Here is a 12,423-nt window from a genome sequence, read left to right on the forward strand (position 1 = left end):
CTCGAAAGGACCATTTTCCACTCCCATTTATGGATCAAATGCTCGAAAGACTATCGGGCCAACAATACTATTGTTTTTTGGACGGCTACTCCGGGTATAACCAAATTGCGGTTGACCCGGTTGATCATGAGAAGACGGCTTTCACGTGTCCGTTTGGAGTGTTCGCATACCGAAAAATACCCTTTGGGCTGTGCAATGCACCGGCGACCTTCCAACGATGTGTCCAAGCCATTTTTGCCGACCTGATAGAGAAAACAATGGAAGTCTTCATGGATGACTTCTCGGTATTCGGTGGGACCTTTAGTCTATGCTTGGCGAATTTGAAAACGGTGTTGGAAAGGTGTGTGAAGACCAATTTGGTGCTTAATTGGGAGAAGTGTCACTTCATGGTGACCGAGGGGATCGTGCTAGGCCACAAAGTCTCTAGAAGGGGGCTTGAAGTGGATAGAGCTAAGGTTGAAGTAATTGGAAAATTACCCCCTCCGGTGAATGTGAAGAGCATCCGTAGCTTTTTGGGGCACGTGTAACACCCCAATAAAAATAAGATAATTATTTGATTTAAATTAATATTATATTTATTAATTTAATTAAATAATTGGAATTATTGGATTATTATTATTATTATTTTGGAATAATAATTATTGGAAAATATATAAGTGTGAAATAAGGAAAAAGAATCCCATTTGGTAAAAAGAGTTTACGTGAAACAGAGAAGCGGCTGAAAAGTGGAAAGTGGAGAAAGGGCAAAGAGGAAGAGCAAGGGCAAAGGTTGGAGAAGAGAAAAACTTGGAGCTCAAAGATTTGCCGGATTAATCAGGTAAGGGGGGTTTATCGTCGTTTAATGGGTATTATGGGTTAGCATGTAATGGGTAGTGATAAACCGTTGAATTGACCCTAATTGGGATTTGGAATGCTGAGAAATTGTGATGAATAAGTTGTGTGAAAACTGTAATTGAATCGATAATGGTGTGTGTCGTAAATTGCTGGACGTGTAGCTTTTTACGGAATTGGAATCGGAGGTCCGGAAGTCCTCCAACGGCGGAAAATGCGGAGAATTCTGCATTCTGCTTTGTGTTAGCGCAGGAACAGCTTTCTGTCTTGCGTTAACCGGTTAACCCAGGGTGTTAACCGGTTAACACTGTTATAAATTGTGAAAAACTGCTGTTTTGTCTGCGTTAACCGGTTAACCCAGGGCGTTAACCGGTTAACACTGTTGCGTTTTGCCAGAAAGTGTGTTCTGTGTTGCGTTAACCGGTTAACCCAGGGCGTTAACCGGTTAACACTGTCAAAAAGTGGAAAAATGGATATTTTAAATGTTATGTGTATATGTGATGGTTGGCCTATATCGGTGTGTGATATAGTAGGGATTATTCCCGCTGTTTTGAGCAGTATAGGTATTAGTAGAGTGTGCTAATACTGTGATTAATTATTTGACACGATATGATGTTTTGATGAATGTGTTGATGATGTATGATGGTATGCATAATGCTATGAATGTATATATTATGCATGTGTTTGTGAATGGACTATTTTATGGCTTAGAGTGTGAGCATATGTCCATTGTGGATTATTGTTGATGATGTTGCATTGCTAGGTGAATTAGCATGCATATTGTGGCCTTTATGGTGGTAGCTAATTCCCATGGTGAGGAATTAGTGATGTTAGTCATTTTGGACTGTTGTTGATGTTTGCATGCTAGGTGATTTAGCGTGCATAGTATGGCCCTTGGGGTGGTAGCTAATTCCCATGGTGAGGAATTAGTGATGTGAGTCACTAGGTCTCAAATGAGTGGGACTAGTGAGCTTGGTAGCCGTACCTGGATTGGTCGGTGAAGTTGAACTATATGTTCACGAATAGTCGGTACCGCATGCATGGAGTCTCATTGCATAATGTATGTATGGCGTATAATATGAATGGATGTATTCCAATATTATACGTGTGTTTTGTGTTGGTGTTGAGTATGAATTGAGATTATAAGTGTGCTTTATGTTGGTGTTGAGTATGATGTTTGAGTTGATGTGCCGTTACTGAATGTGTGTTATGATTAGGGTGATGAAATGTGTTAAATTACTTAACATTGCATGATATTTTATAATGCTTATTATATCGATTGAGGAACTCACCCTTACAACTATTTTTCAGGTAATGAGCAGTGATTGAGTAGGAGCTAGTGCTTGGAGTCTAGTGTAGTTCCTTAGTGGGTCATGCTCTGGTAGATGTAACATCGGGATGGGATGTTTTAAATGTTTATTGTTGGTTGTGAACCAGTTTACATGTAATATGCTACATGTTTTGAATGATTGATTTGATTTCTATCCGCTGCGTATTGTGCAAATGCTTTATGTTTTGAATTAATAAAAGAGCATGATAGTTATTATGGTGAATGGTGTGAAGTGTTTGTGTGACACCCTTAATTGCATATCTACTCTGATTGATATATGTTGTTATTTTAATTAAATATTTGGGGGTAATTTAAAAGGGTGTTACATTAGTGGTATCTGAGCATAGTCGGTCGAGTCGAGTCGTAATTATTCTGTTTCCCCTGTACGGGATAGGTGTTGTGTAACCCTATCAGTACTTATTGTTTTAGCTTGTTGGGTTTTCAGAATAGAGATGGCTGGAAGAGGTAGAGACGATGCTGCGATTGCTGAGGCTCTGGGTATGCTAGCTGGAGTACTTGAAGGAAATCCGAATGTTGTGGGAATGGGAGCTACTCGTCAACTTAGTGAGTTCCAGAAGAACAATCCTCCAATGTTCAAGGGAGCATACGATCCAGATGGCGCTCAGAAGTGGTTAAAGGAGATCGAGAGGATCTTCCGAGTGACTGAGTGTGCCGATAACCAGAAGGTCAGGTTCGGTACGCATATGCTGTCAGAGGAAGCAGATGATTGGTGGGTTGCTACCCGCACTGAGTTGGAATCTGCTGGGAATGCTGAGATCACTTGGGCTGTGTTCAGAGAGAGATTCCTGAGGAAGTACTTTCCAGAGGATGTCAGAGGAAAGAAAGAGATAGAGTTCTTAGAATTGAAGCAGGGCAATCGGTCTGTTACTGAGTATGCTGCTAAGTTCACAGAGCTGTCGAAGTATTACACTCCCTATGATGAGGCTACTGGGGAATTCTCGAAATGTGTGAAGTTTGAGAACGGGTTACGTCCCGAGATTAAGCAGGCTATTGGGTATCAACAGATTAGAGTGTTTTCTGATTTGGTTGACTGTTGCAGGATTTTTGAACAGGATACCAAAGCCAGAGCAGAGAGCTATCAGCAGAGGGTTGATAGGAAAGGCAAGAATCAGAATGATCGTGGGAAACCGTATGCAGCTGGCAAAGGTTTTCAGAGACAGAGTGGAATGAAGAGGCCTAGTGGGGGAGACTCTAGTGCCCCTGCTAAGTGTTACAGATGTGGTCAGGCTGGACATCGTTTCCATGAGTGTACCAGTGCTGAGAAGAAGTGTTTCAAGTGTGGTAAAGGTGGTCACTTGGCTGCAGAGTGCCGGTTGAAGACTGTGACTTGTTTCAACTGTGGAGAGGTGGGTCATATCAGCCCACAGTGTCCTAAGCCGAAGAAAGAGAACCAGTCGGGAGGCAAGGTCTTTGCTTTATCGGGTTCTGAGACTTCTGCAGATGATCGTTTGATCCGAGGTACGTGTTATATTAATGGCTTTCCTCTTGTAGCTATTATTGACACAGGTGCGACTCATTCCTTTATATCTTTGGATTGTGCTGTGAAACTTAAGTTAGAGATATCTGAGATGCATGGAAGTATGGTAATTGATACTCCTGCGAAGGGTTCAGTGACTACTACTTCAGTTTGTTTGAATTGTCCTTTGAGTATTTTTGGTAGAGACTTTGGGATGGACCTAGTGTGTCTTCCACTAGTGCAGATTGACGTTATCCTGGGTATGAACTGGTTGGTGTCTAACCGAGTTTATATCAATTGTTTTGATAAGACTGTGATCTTTCCTGAGATTGAGGAAGGGAAGGGTTTGTTTCTATCAGCAAGGCAGGTGAATGAGGAAGTAGCCGATGGGGCAGAGTTGTTTATGCTGTTAGCGACTATGGAGGCTAAAGATAAACTGGTGATTTGCGATCTAGTCGTGGTGTGTGATTTTCCTGATGTGTTTCCGGAAGAAGTGAATGAATTACCGCCAGAGCGTGAAGTTGAGTTCTCGATTGATTTGGTACCTGGTACTAGACCGATATCGATGGCTCCGTACCGTATGTCTGCTGTTGAGTTAACTGAATTGAAGAGTCAGTTGGAAGATCTGTTGGATAAGAAATTTATTCGTCCGAGTGTGTCACCATGGGGTGCACCAGTGTTGTTGGTTAAGAAGAAAGAAGGTACTATGAGGTTGTGCGTGGACTACAGGCAACTGAATAAAGTGACGATCAAGAATCGATATCCTTTGCCGAGGATTGATGATTTGATGGATCAGTTGGTTGGTGCGAGTGTGTTCAGCAAAATAGATTTGAGATCGGGTTATCATCAGATTCGTGTGAAAACTGAGGATATTCAGAAGACTGCTTTCAGAACAAGGTATGGACATTATGAGTATTCTGTAATGCCTTTTGGTGTGACTAATGCGCCTGGAGTATTTATGGAGTATATGAATAGGATTTTCCATCCGTACCTAGACAAGTTTGTTGTGGTGTTTATTGACGATATTTTGGTGTATTCGAAATCTGAAGAAGAGCATGCTGAACATTTGAGAGTGGTTTTAGGAGTTCTACGAGAAAAGAAGTTATTTGCTAAACTGTCGAAATGTGAATTTTGGTTAGAAGAGGTTAGTTTTCTTGGTCATGTGATTTCAAGAGGTGGTGTTGCTGTTGATCCTTCTAAGATAGAAGCGGTATCTAAGTGGGAAGCTCTGAAGTCTGTTGCTGAGATTCGAAGTTTCCTTGGTTTGGCTGGTTATTATAGGAAGTTTATTGAGGGATTTTCTAAGTTGGCGTTACCTTTGACGATGTTGACTAGAAAGGGGCAAGCGTTTGTTTGGGACTCAAAGTGTGAAGAAGGTTTCCAAGAGTTAAAAAGAAGGTTAACTACTGCTCCTATTCTGATATTACCGAGTTCGTCGGAATCATTTGAGGTTTACTGTGATGCTTCATTGTTGGGTTTGGGTGGTGTGTTGATGCAGAATAAGCAGGTTATAGCTTATGCTTCGAGACAACTGAGGGTTCATGAGAGGAACTATCCGACGCACGATTTAGAGTTGGCAGCCGTGGTATTTGTTCTGAAGTTATGGAGGCATTACTTGTACGGGTCAAGATTTGAGGTTTTCAGTGACCATAAAAGTTTAAAGTATTTGTTTGATCAGAAAGAGCTGAATATGAGACAGAGGAGATGGTTAGAGTTTCTGAAGGATTATGACTTTGGTTTGAATTACCATCCGGGTAAAGCAAACGTAGTGGCTGATGCATTGAGTCGGAAATCATTGCATATGTCTATGTTAATGGTTAAGGAATTGGATTTAATTGAGCAGTTTAGAGACTTGAGTTTGGTGTGTGAGAGTACTCACAATAGTGTTAAATTGGGAATGTTGAAGTTAACAAGTGGTATTCTGGATGAGATCAGAGAGGGTCAGAAATCCGATGTGCTTTTGGTTGACAAGTTGACTCTAGTGAATCAAGGTCAAGGTGGTGAATTCAGAGTGGATGAGAATGGTGTTTTGAAATTTGGTAATCGGGTGTGTATTCCGGATGTTACCGAACTTAAGAAGAGTATTCTTGAGGAAGGACATCATAGTGGCCTGAGTATTCATCCTGGGGCTACGAAGATGTATCATGATTTGAAAAAGTTATTTTGGTGGCCGGGAATGAAAAGAGAAATTGCGAGTTTTGTTTATTCTTGTTTGACTTGTCAGAAGTCAAAGATTGAGCATCAGAAGCCGTCTGGACTAATGCAACCGTTGGCTATTCCAGAGTGGAAGTGGGATAGTATCAGTATGGATTTTGTTTCTGGGTTACCGAGGACAAATAAGAATTTTGAAGCTATTTGGGTGATTGTAGACAGATTGATAAAATCGGCTCATTTCATTCCGATCAGAATGGATTATCCGTTAGAGAGATTAGCCGAGTTGTATATTGAGAAAATTGTAAGTTTGCATGGCATTCCGTCGAGTATTGTTTCGGACAGAGATCCTAGATTTACATCGAAGTTCTGGGAAGGTTTGCAGAGGGCTTTGGGAACTAAGCTGAGATTGAGTTCTGCATATCATCCGCAGACTGATGGTCAGACTGAGAGGACGATTCAGTCATTAGAGGATCTTTTGAGGGCTTGTGTTTTGGAAAAGGGAGGTGCTTGGGATTGTTATTTACCTTTGATTGAGTTTACCTACAACAATAGTTTTCATTCGAGCATTGGTATGGCACCGTTTGAAGCTTTGTATGGTAGGAGATGTCGGACACCTTTATGTTGGTATGAGTCCGGTGAGAGTGTTGTGGTTGGACCGGAGATTGTTCAACAAACTACGGAAAAGATTAAGATGATTCAGGAGAAGATGAGAATTGCTCAGAGTCGTCAGAAGAGTTATCATGACAAGAGGAGGAAGTCACTTGAGTTTCAAGAGGGAGATCATGTGTTTCTTCGTGTTACTCCGATAACTGGGGTTGGTCGAGCTTTGAAGTCAAAGAAGTTGACACCTCGATTTATTGGTCCTTATCAGATTTTGGAGAGGATAGGGGAAGTAGCTTATCGTATCGCTTTACCGCCGTCACTTGCGAATTTGCATGAGGTTTTTCATGTGTCTCAGTTGAGGAGGTACATTCATGATCCGTCGCATGTAGTCCAAGTAGATGATGTACAAGTGAGAGATAACCTGACTGTTGAAACATCACCTATGAGGATCGAGGATCGAGAGTTGAAGCGGTTGCGGGGTAAAGAGATTGCTTTGGTAAAGGTAGCTTGGGGAGGACCAGCAGGTGGCAACGTGACTTGGGAACTTGAGAGTCAGATGAAGGAGTCCTATCCAGAGTTATTCGCTTGAGGTATGTTTTCGAGGACGAAAACTCTTTTAGTGGGGGAGAGTTGTTACACCCCAATAAAAATAAGATAATTATTTGATTTAAATTAATATTATATTTATTAATTTAATTAAATAATTGGAATTATTGGATTATTATTATTATTATTTTGGAATAATAATTATTGGAAAATATATAAGTGTGAAATAAGGAAAAAGAATCTCATTTGGTAAAAAGAGTTTACGTGAAACAGAGAAGCGGCTGAAAAGTGGAAAGTGGAGAAAGGGCAAAGAGGAAGAGCAAGGGCAAAGGTTGGAGAAGAGAAAAACTTGGAGCTCAAAGATTTGCCGGATTAATCAGGTAAGGGGGGTTTATCGTCGTTTAATGGGTATTATGGGTTAGCATGTAATGGGTAGTGATAAACCGTTGAATTGACCCTAATTGGGATTTGGAATGCTGAGAAATTGTGATGAATAAGTTGTGTGAAAACTGTAATTGAATCGATAATGGTGTGTGTCGTAAATTGCTGGACGTGTAGCTTTTTACGGAATTGGAATCGGAGGTCCGGAAGTCCTCCAACGGCGGAAAATGCGGAGAATTCTGCATTCTGCTTTGTGTTAGCGCAGGAACAGCTTTCTGTCTTGCGTTAACCGGTTAACCCAGGGTGTTAACCGGTTAACACTGTTATAAATTGTGAAAAACTGCTGTTTTGTCTGCGTTAACCGGTTAACCCAGGGCGTTAACCGGTTAACACTGTTGCGTTTTGCCAGAAAGTGTGTTCTGTGTTGCGTTAACCGGTTAACCCAGGGCGTTAACCGGTTAACACTGTCAAAAAGTGGAAAAATGGATATTTTAAATGTTATGTGTATATGTGATGGTTGGCCTATATCGGTGTGTGATATAGTAGGGATTATTCCCGCTGTTTTGAGCAGTATAGGTATTAGTAGAGTGTGCTAATATTGTGATTAATTATTTGACACGATATGATGTTTTGATGAATGTGTTGATGATGTATGATGGTATGCATAATGCTATGAATGTATATATTATGCATGTGTTTGTGAATGGACTATTTTATGGCTTAGAGTGTGAGCATATGTCCATTGTGGATTATTGTTGATGATGTTGCATTGCTAGGTGAATTAGCATGCATATTGTGGCCTTTATGGTGGTAGCTAATTCCCATGGTGAGGAATTAGTGATGTCAGTCATTTTGGACTGTTGTTGATGTTTGCATGCTAGGTGATTTAGCGTGCATAGTATGGCCCTTGGGGTGGTAGCTAATTCCCATGGTGAGGAATTAGTGATGTGAGTCACTAGGTCTCAAATGAGTGGGACTAGTGAGCTTGGTAGCCGTACCTGGATTGGTCGGTGAAGTTGAACTATATGTTCACGAATAGTCGGTACCGCATGCATGGAGTCTCATTGCATAATGTATGTATGGCGTATAATATGAATGGATGTATTCCAATATTATACGTGTGTTTTGTGTTGGTGTTGAGTATGAATTGAGATTATAAGTGTGCTTTATGTTGGTGTTGAGTATGATGTTTGAGTTGATGTGCCGTTACTGAATGTGTGTTATGATTAGGGTGATGAAATGTGTTAAATTACTTAACATTGCATGATATTTTATAATGCTTATTATATCGATTGAGGAACTCACCCTTACAACTATTTTTCAGGTAATGAGCAGTGATTGAGTAGGAGCTAGTGCTTGGAGTCTAGTGTAGTTCCTTAGTGGGTCATGCTCTGGTAGATGTAACATCGGGATGGGATGTTTTAAATGTTTATTGTTGGTTGTGAACCAGTTTACATGTAATATGCTACATGTTTTGAATGATTGATTTGATTTCTATCCGCTGCGTATTGTGCAAATGCTTTATGTTTTGAATTAATAAAAGAGCATGATAGTTATTATGGTGAATGGTGTGAAGTGTTTGTGTGACACCCTTAATTGCATATCTACTCTGATTGATATATGTTGTTATTTTAATTAAATATTTGGGGTAATTTAGAAGGGTGTTACAGCACGCGGGGTTCTACCGGCGCTTTATCAAGGACTTCTCAAAGGTGGCTAAGCCTTTGAGCAATTTGCTCGCCAAGGACCAGGTATTTCTCTTCACCGAAGATTGTTTGCAAGCTTTTGAGGTTTTAAAAGAAAAATTGGTTACCGCTCCAATAATAGTCGCTCCCGATTGGAATGAAAATTTTGAACTAATGTGTGACGCGAGTGACTATGCTGTTGGAGCGGTACTTGGCCAAAGAAAAGACAAAACTTTCCATGCGATACATTATGCGAGTAAGGTTCTTAACGAGGCTCAAATAAATTATGCCACAACGGAAAAAGAACTACTTGCAATAGTGTATGCGCTAGAAAAGTTTAGGTCTTATCTTATAGGGTCTAAAGTCGTTGTGTACACCGACCACGCGGCGATTAAATATCTGCTAACTAAACCGGATTCGAAGCAAAGGCTCATCCGTTGGATCCTCTTGTTACAAGAATTCGATGTGGAAATCAAAGACAAGAAGGGGTCGGAAAACTTGGTAGCGGATCATTTATCCCGATTAGTGAACGTGGAGGTTACCGCGTCTGAAAAAGAAATCCGGGAAGAATTTCCTGATGAAAAACTGTTTAAGGTTCAAGTTAGGCCGTGGTTTGCAGACTTTGCGAACCACAAGGCTAGTGGTTTTGTGCCTGCCGACCTAACTTCGAACCAAAAAAGGAAGTTCCTTTCGGATCCGAAGTATTATGTTTGGGATGACCCATACTTGTTTAAGTTGGGTAGTGATAACCTATTAAGGAGATGCGTAACTGGTGATGAAGCCCAGAGCATCCTTTGGCATTGTCACAACTCGCCTTATGGCGGACATTATAATGGGGTTAGAACGGCCACTAAAATTCTTCAATCGGGATTTTATTGGCCAACTATTTTCAAAGACGCACATACCCATGCGCAAAGTTGTGACAGTTGCCAAAGAAGCGGTGGGATAGGTAAGAGAGATGAGATGCCTCTCCAAAATATCCAAGAAGTGGAAGTATTTGATTGTTGGGGCATAGATTTTGTAGGACCTTTCCCACCCTCTTATGGGAATGAGTACATGCTTGTCGCTGTCGATTATGTCTCTAAGTGGGTTGAGGCGATTGCCTCACCTCGGGCGGATGCCAAAACGGTGATAAATTTTTTGAAGAAAAACATATTCTCCCGTTTCGGAACCCCCCGAGTGTTGATAAGTGACGGAGGGTCACACTTTTGTAATGCACCTTTGGAAACTATTTTAAAACATTACGGTGTATCGCATAGGGTGACAACTCCGTATCACCCTCAGGCTAACGGGCAAGCTGAGGTCTCTAATCGAGAGATTAAGAGAATCCTCGAAAAAACCGTGTCTAATTCAAAAAAGGAGTGGTCCCAAAAATTGGACGAAGCATTATGGGCCTACCGTACGGCCTTTAAAGCTCCAATTGGCCTAACTCCCTTTCAATTGGTATTTGGTAAAACTTGCCATTTGCCGGTTGAATTGGAGCACAAGGCCTTGTGGGTCCTAAAGTTTTTAAATTTTGAACATGAGTTGGCCGGTAACAAAAGGAAAGTGCAACTACTGGAGTTGGAGGAGATGCGCAATGCCGCATACCACTCAAGTTGGTTGTACAAGGAAAAGGCAAAGAAGTATCACGACAAGAAGCTCCGTAACAAAGAATTTGTGCCCGGACAATTGGTCATATTGTTCAACTCCCGGTTGAAATTGTTTCCCGGGAAGTTGAAATCAAAATGGTCGGGGCCATTTCGGGTGAAAGAAGTAAAGGAATATGGGGCTATTGTCATTGAAGACATATACCAGAAAGATAGTTGGACAGTGAATGGCCAACGATTGAAAATTTATCTCGGCGGTCATGTGGATCGCGAGAGCTGTGCTCTACCGCTCGATGCTCCTCTGTGAGCATCGCACCGTCGAGCTTAGCCGATGTTAAACAAGCGCTTGTTGGGAGGCACCCCAACATTGTAAGTATTTACTGTTTTTGTGTTGTGTTGTGTTGGGTTACCTTGTGATAAAACTGTTCTGGATGAACTTGCAAGTGCTGCATTTGAAAAAAGCACTTGCTGTCATGCTCGCTAGCATCTCGCTAGGCGAGGCAGTAGCGAGCAGGTTCGCTAGCTTTTCGCTAGGCGAGGCAGCAGCGAGCGCTGCATGACAGTTTGTATTTAAATCTCAGCAGGGCAACCATTTTGCCCCAAACTCAAAAATTTTCTGTACGGCTCTGTTGAGGAATTTTTGATAAGCTCTTCACACTCTCTCATTTGCATCTCTATCACCAACACTTGCTCTATTCGGTCATTTGCAAACTCTACTCTTCACATTTCTGAATCCGTGTAACTAAGGTTTGCCCTACTACATTTTTCTTGTTGTTTGAATTCTAAATTTCCAATATGAATAGTAATTAGGATGAGTGGAGTATGGGAAACTTTAGCTTTGCATGTGGTATTTAGGGTTTTGCAAATTGGGATTTTAGGTTTAGGAATTGGGGATTTTTAGGTGTTGCATGCAAATAGGTAATCCCCAATAGCATAGAACGATTATTTGCTTGAGAAATCATTAGGTTCTGATGTTGGAACCAATTGAGTATGGGTTTTGGGGGAGAACCATCTGAACATGCTGAAAAACCCCAAAACCCGTAAGGTTCGCTAGCACTCGCTAGGCGAGCCTGGGGCGAGCGTTCGCTGCCACTTCGCTAGGCGAAGCAGCAGCGAGCATGGCAGTCTTTTAAATTATACTTTGATGTCTAATTTGTTTGTTTGGTGTGTGTTGTTTCCTCTCATATTTTGCAGAATGGAGTCAAGGTCTGGAGCGGGTAAGAAAAGAAAGGGAGCAGCTACTTCCCGGACCGTGCCTATTCAATTCGATACCGACAAGTTTGTCGGTCCAAAACAGGTTGCACGGTACATCGCTCTGGAGAAGCGAAAAATACTTCCAGAGAAGCGATTTCTGATCAACCCACAGGGCACTTACAGAAATTTTGCCGGGTTGATTGACGCGAAGAAATGGGATAGGTTGATTAATCCCTTAGAGCATTACGACATAGCGACAGTGCGTGAATTTTATGCTAACGCACTACCCGACGACGACGAGCCCTTTACTTGGGTATCTAGAGTTGCCGGGCGTCCAATTCCATTTGACCGGGATGCTATCAACTGAATCCTTGGGGAACCGCTCCAGCTGGGAGCTGAAGAGAGAGACCAATACCACATTGACCTAAGGCTTCACCGAGATGTTCCAGCAATTACTGCCGCCCTGCTATTAAGCGGGAAATCAGTTGAGCTGAACCCATCTGGGGTTCCAGTGAGGTATCGCCGGGAGGACATGACTCCCATGGCTCAGCTGATACTGCTTTTGGTTTTGACCAACATCCAGCCAAAGTCCCACACCTCTATAGTGCCGATCCCAGTGGCACATTTGGTCCA

Source organism: Lathyrus oleraceus, chromosome 4 (genome assembly GCF_024323335.1).
Source record: "Lathyrus oleraceus cultivar Zhongwan6 chromosome 4, CAAS_Psat_ZW6_1.0, whole genome shotgun sequence".
Taxonomy (NCBI): Eukaryota; Viridiplantae; Streptophyta; class Magnoliopsida; order Fabales; family Fabaceae; genus Lathyrus; species Lathyrus oleraceus.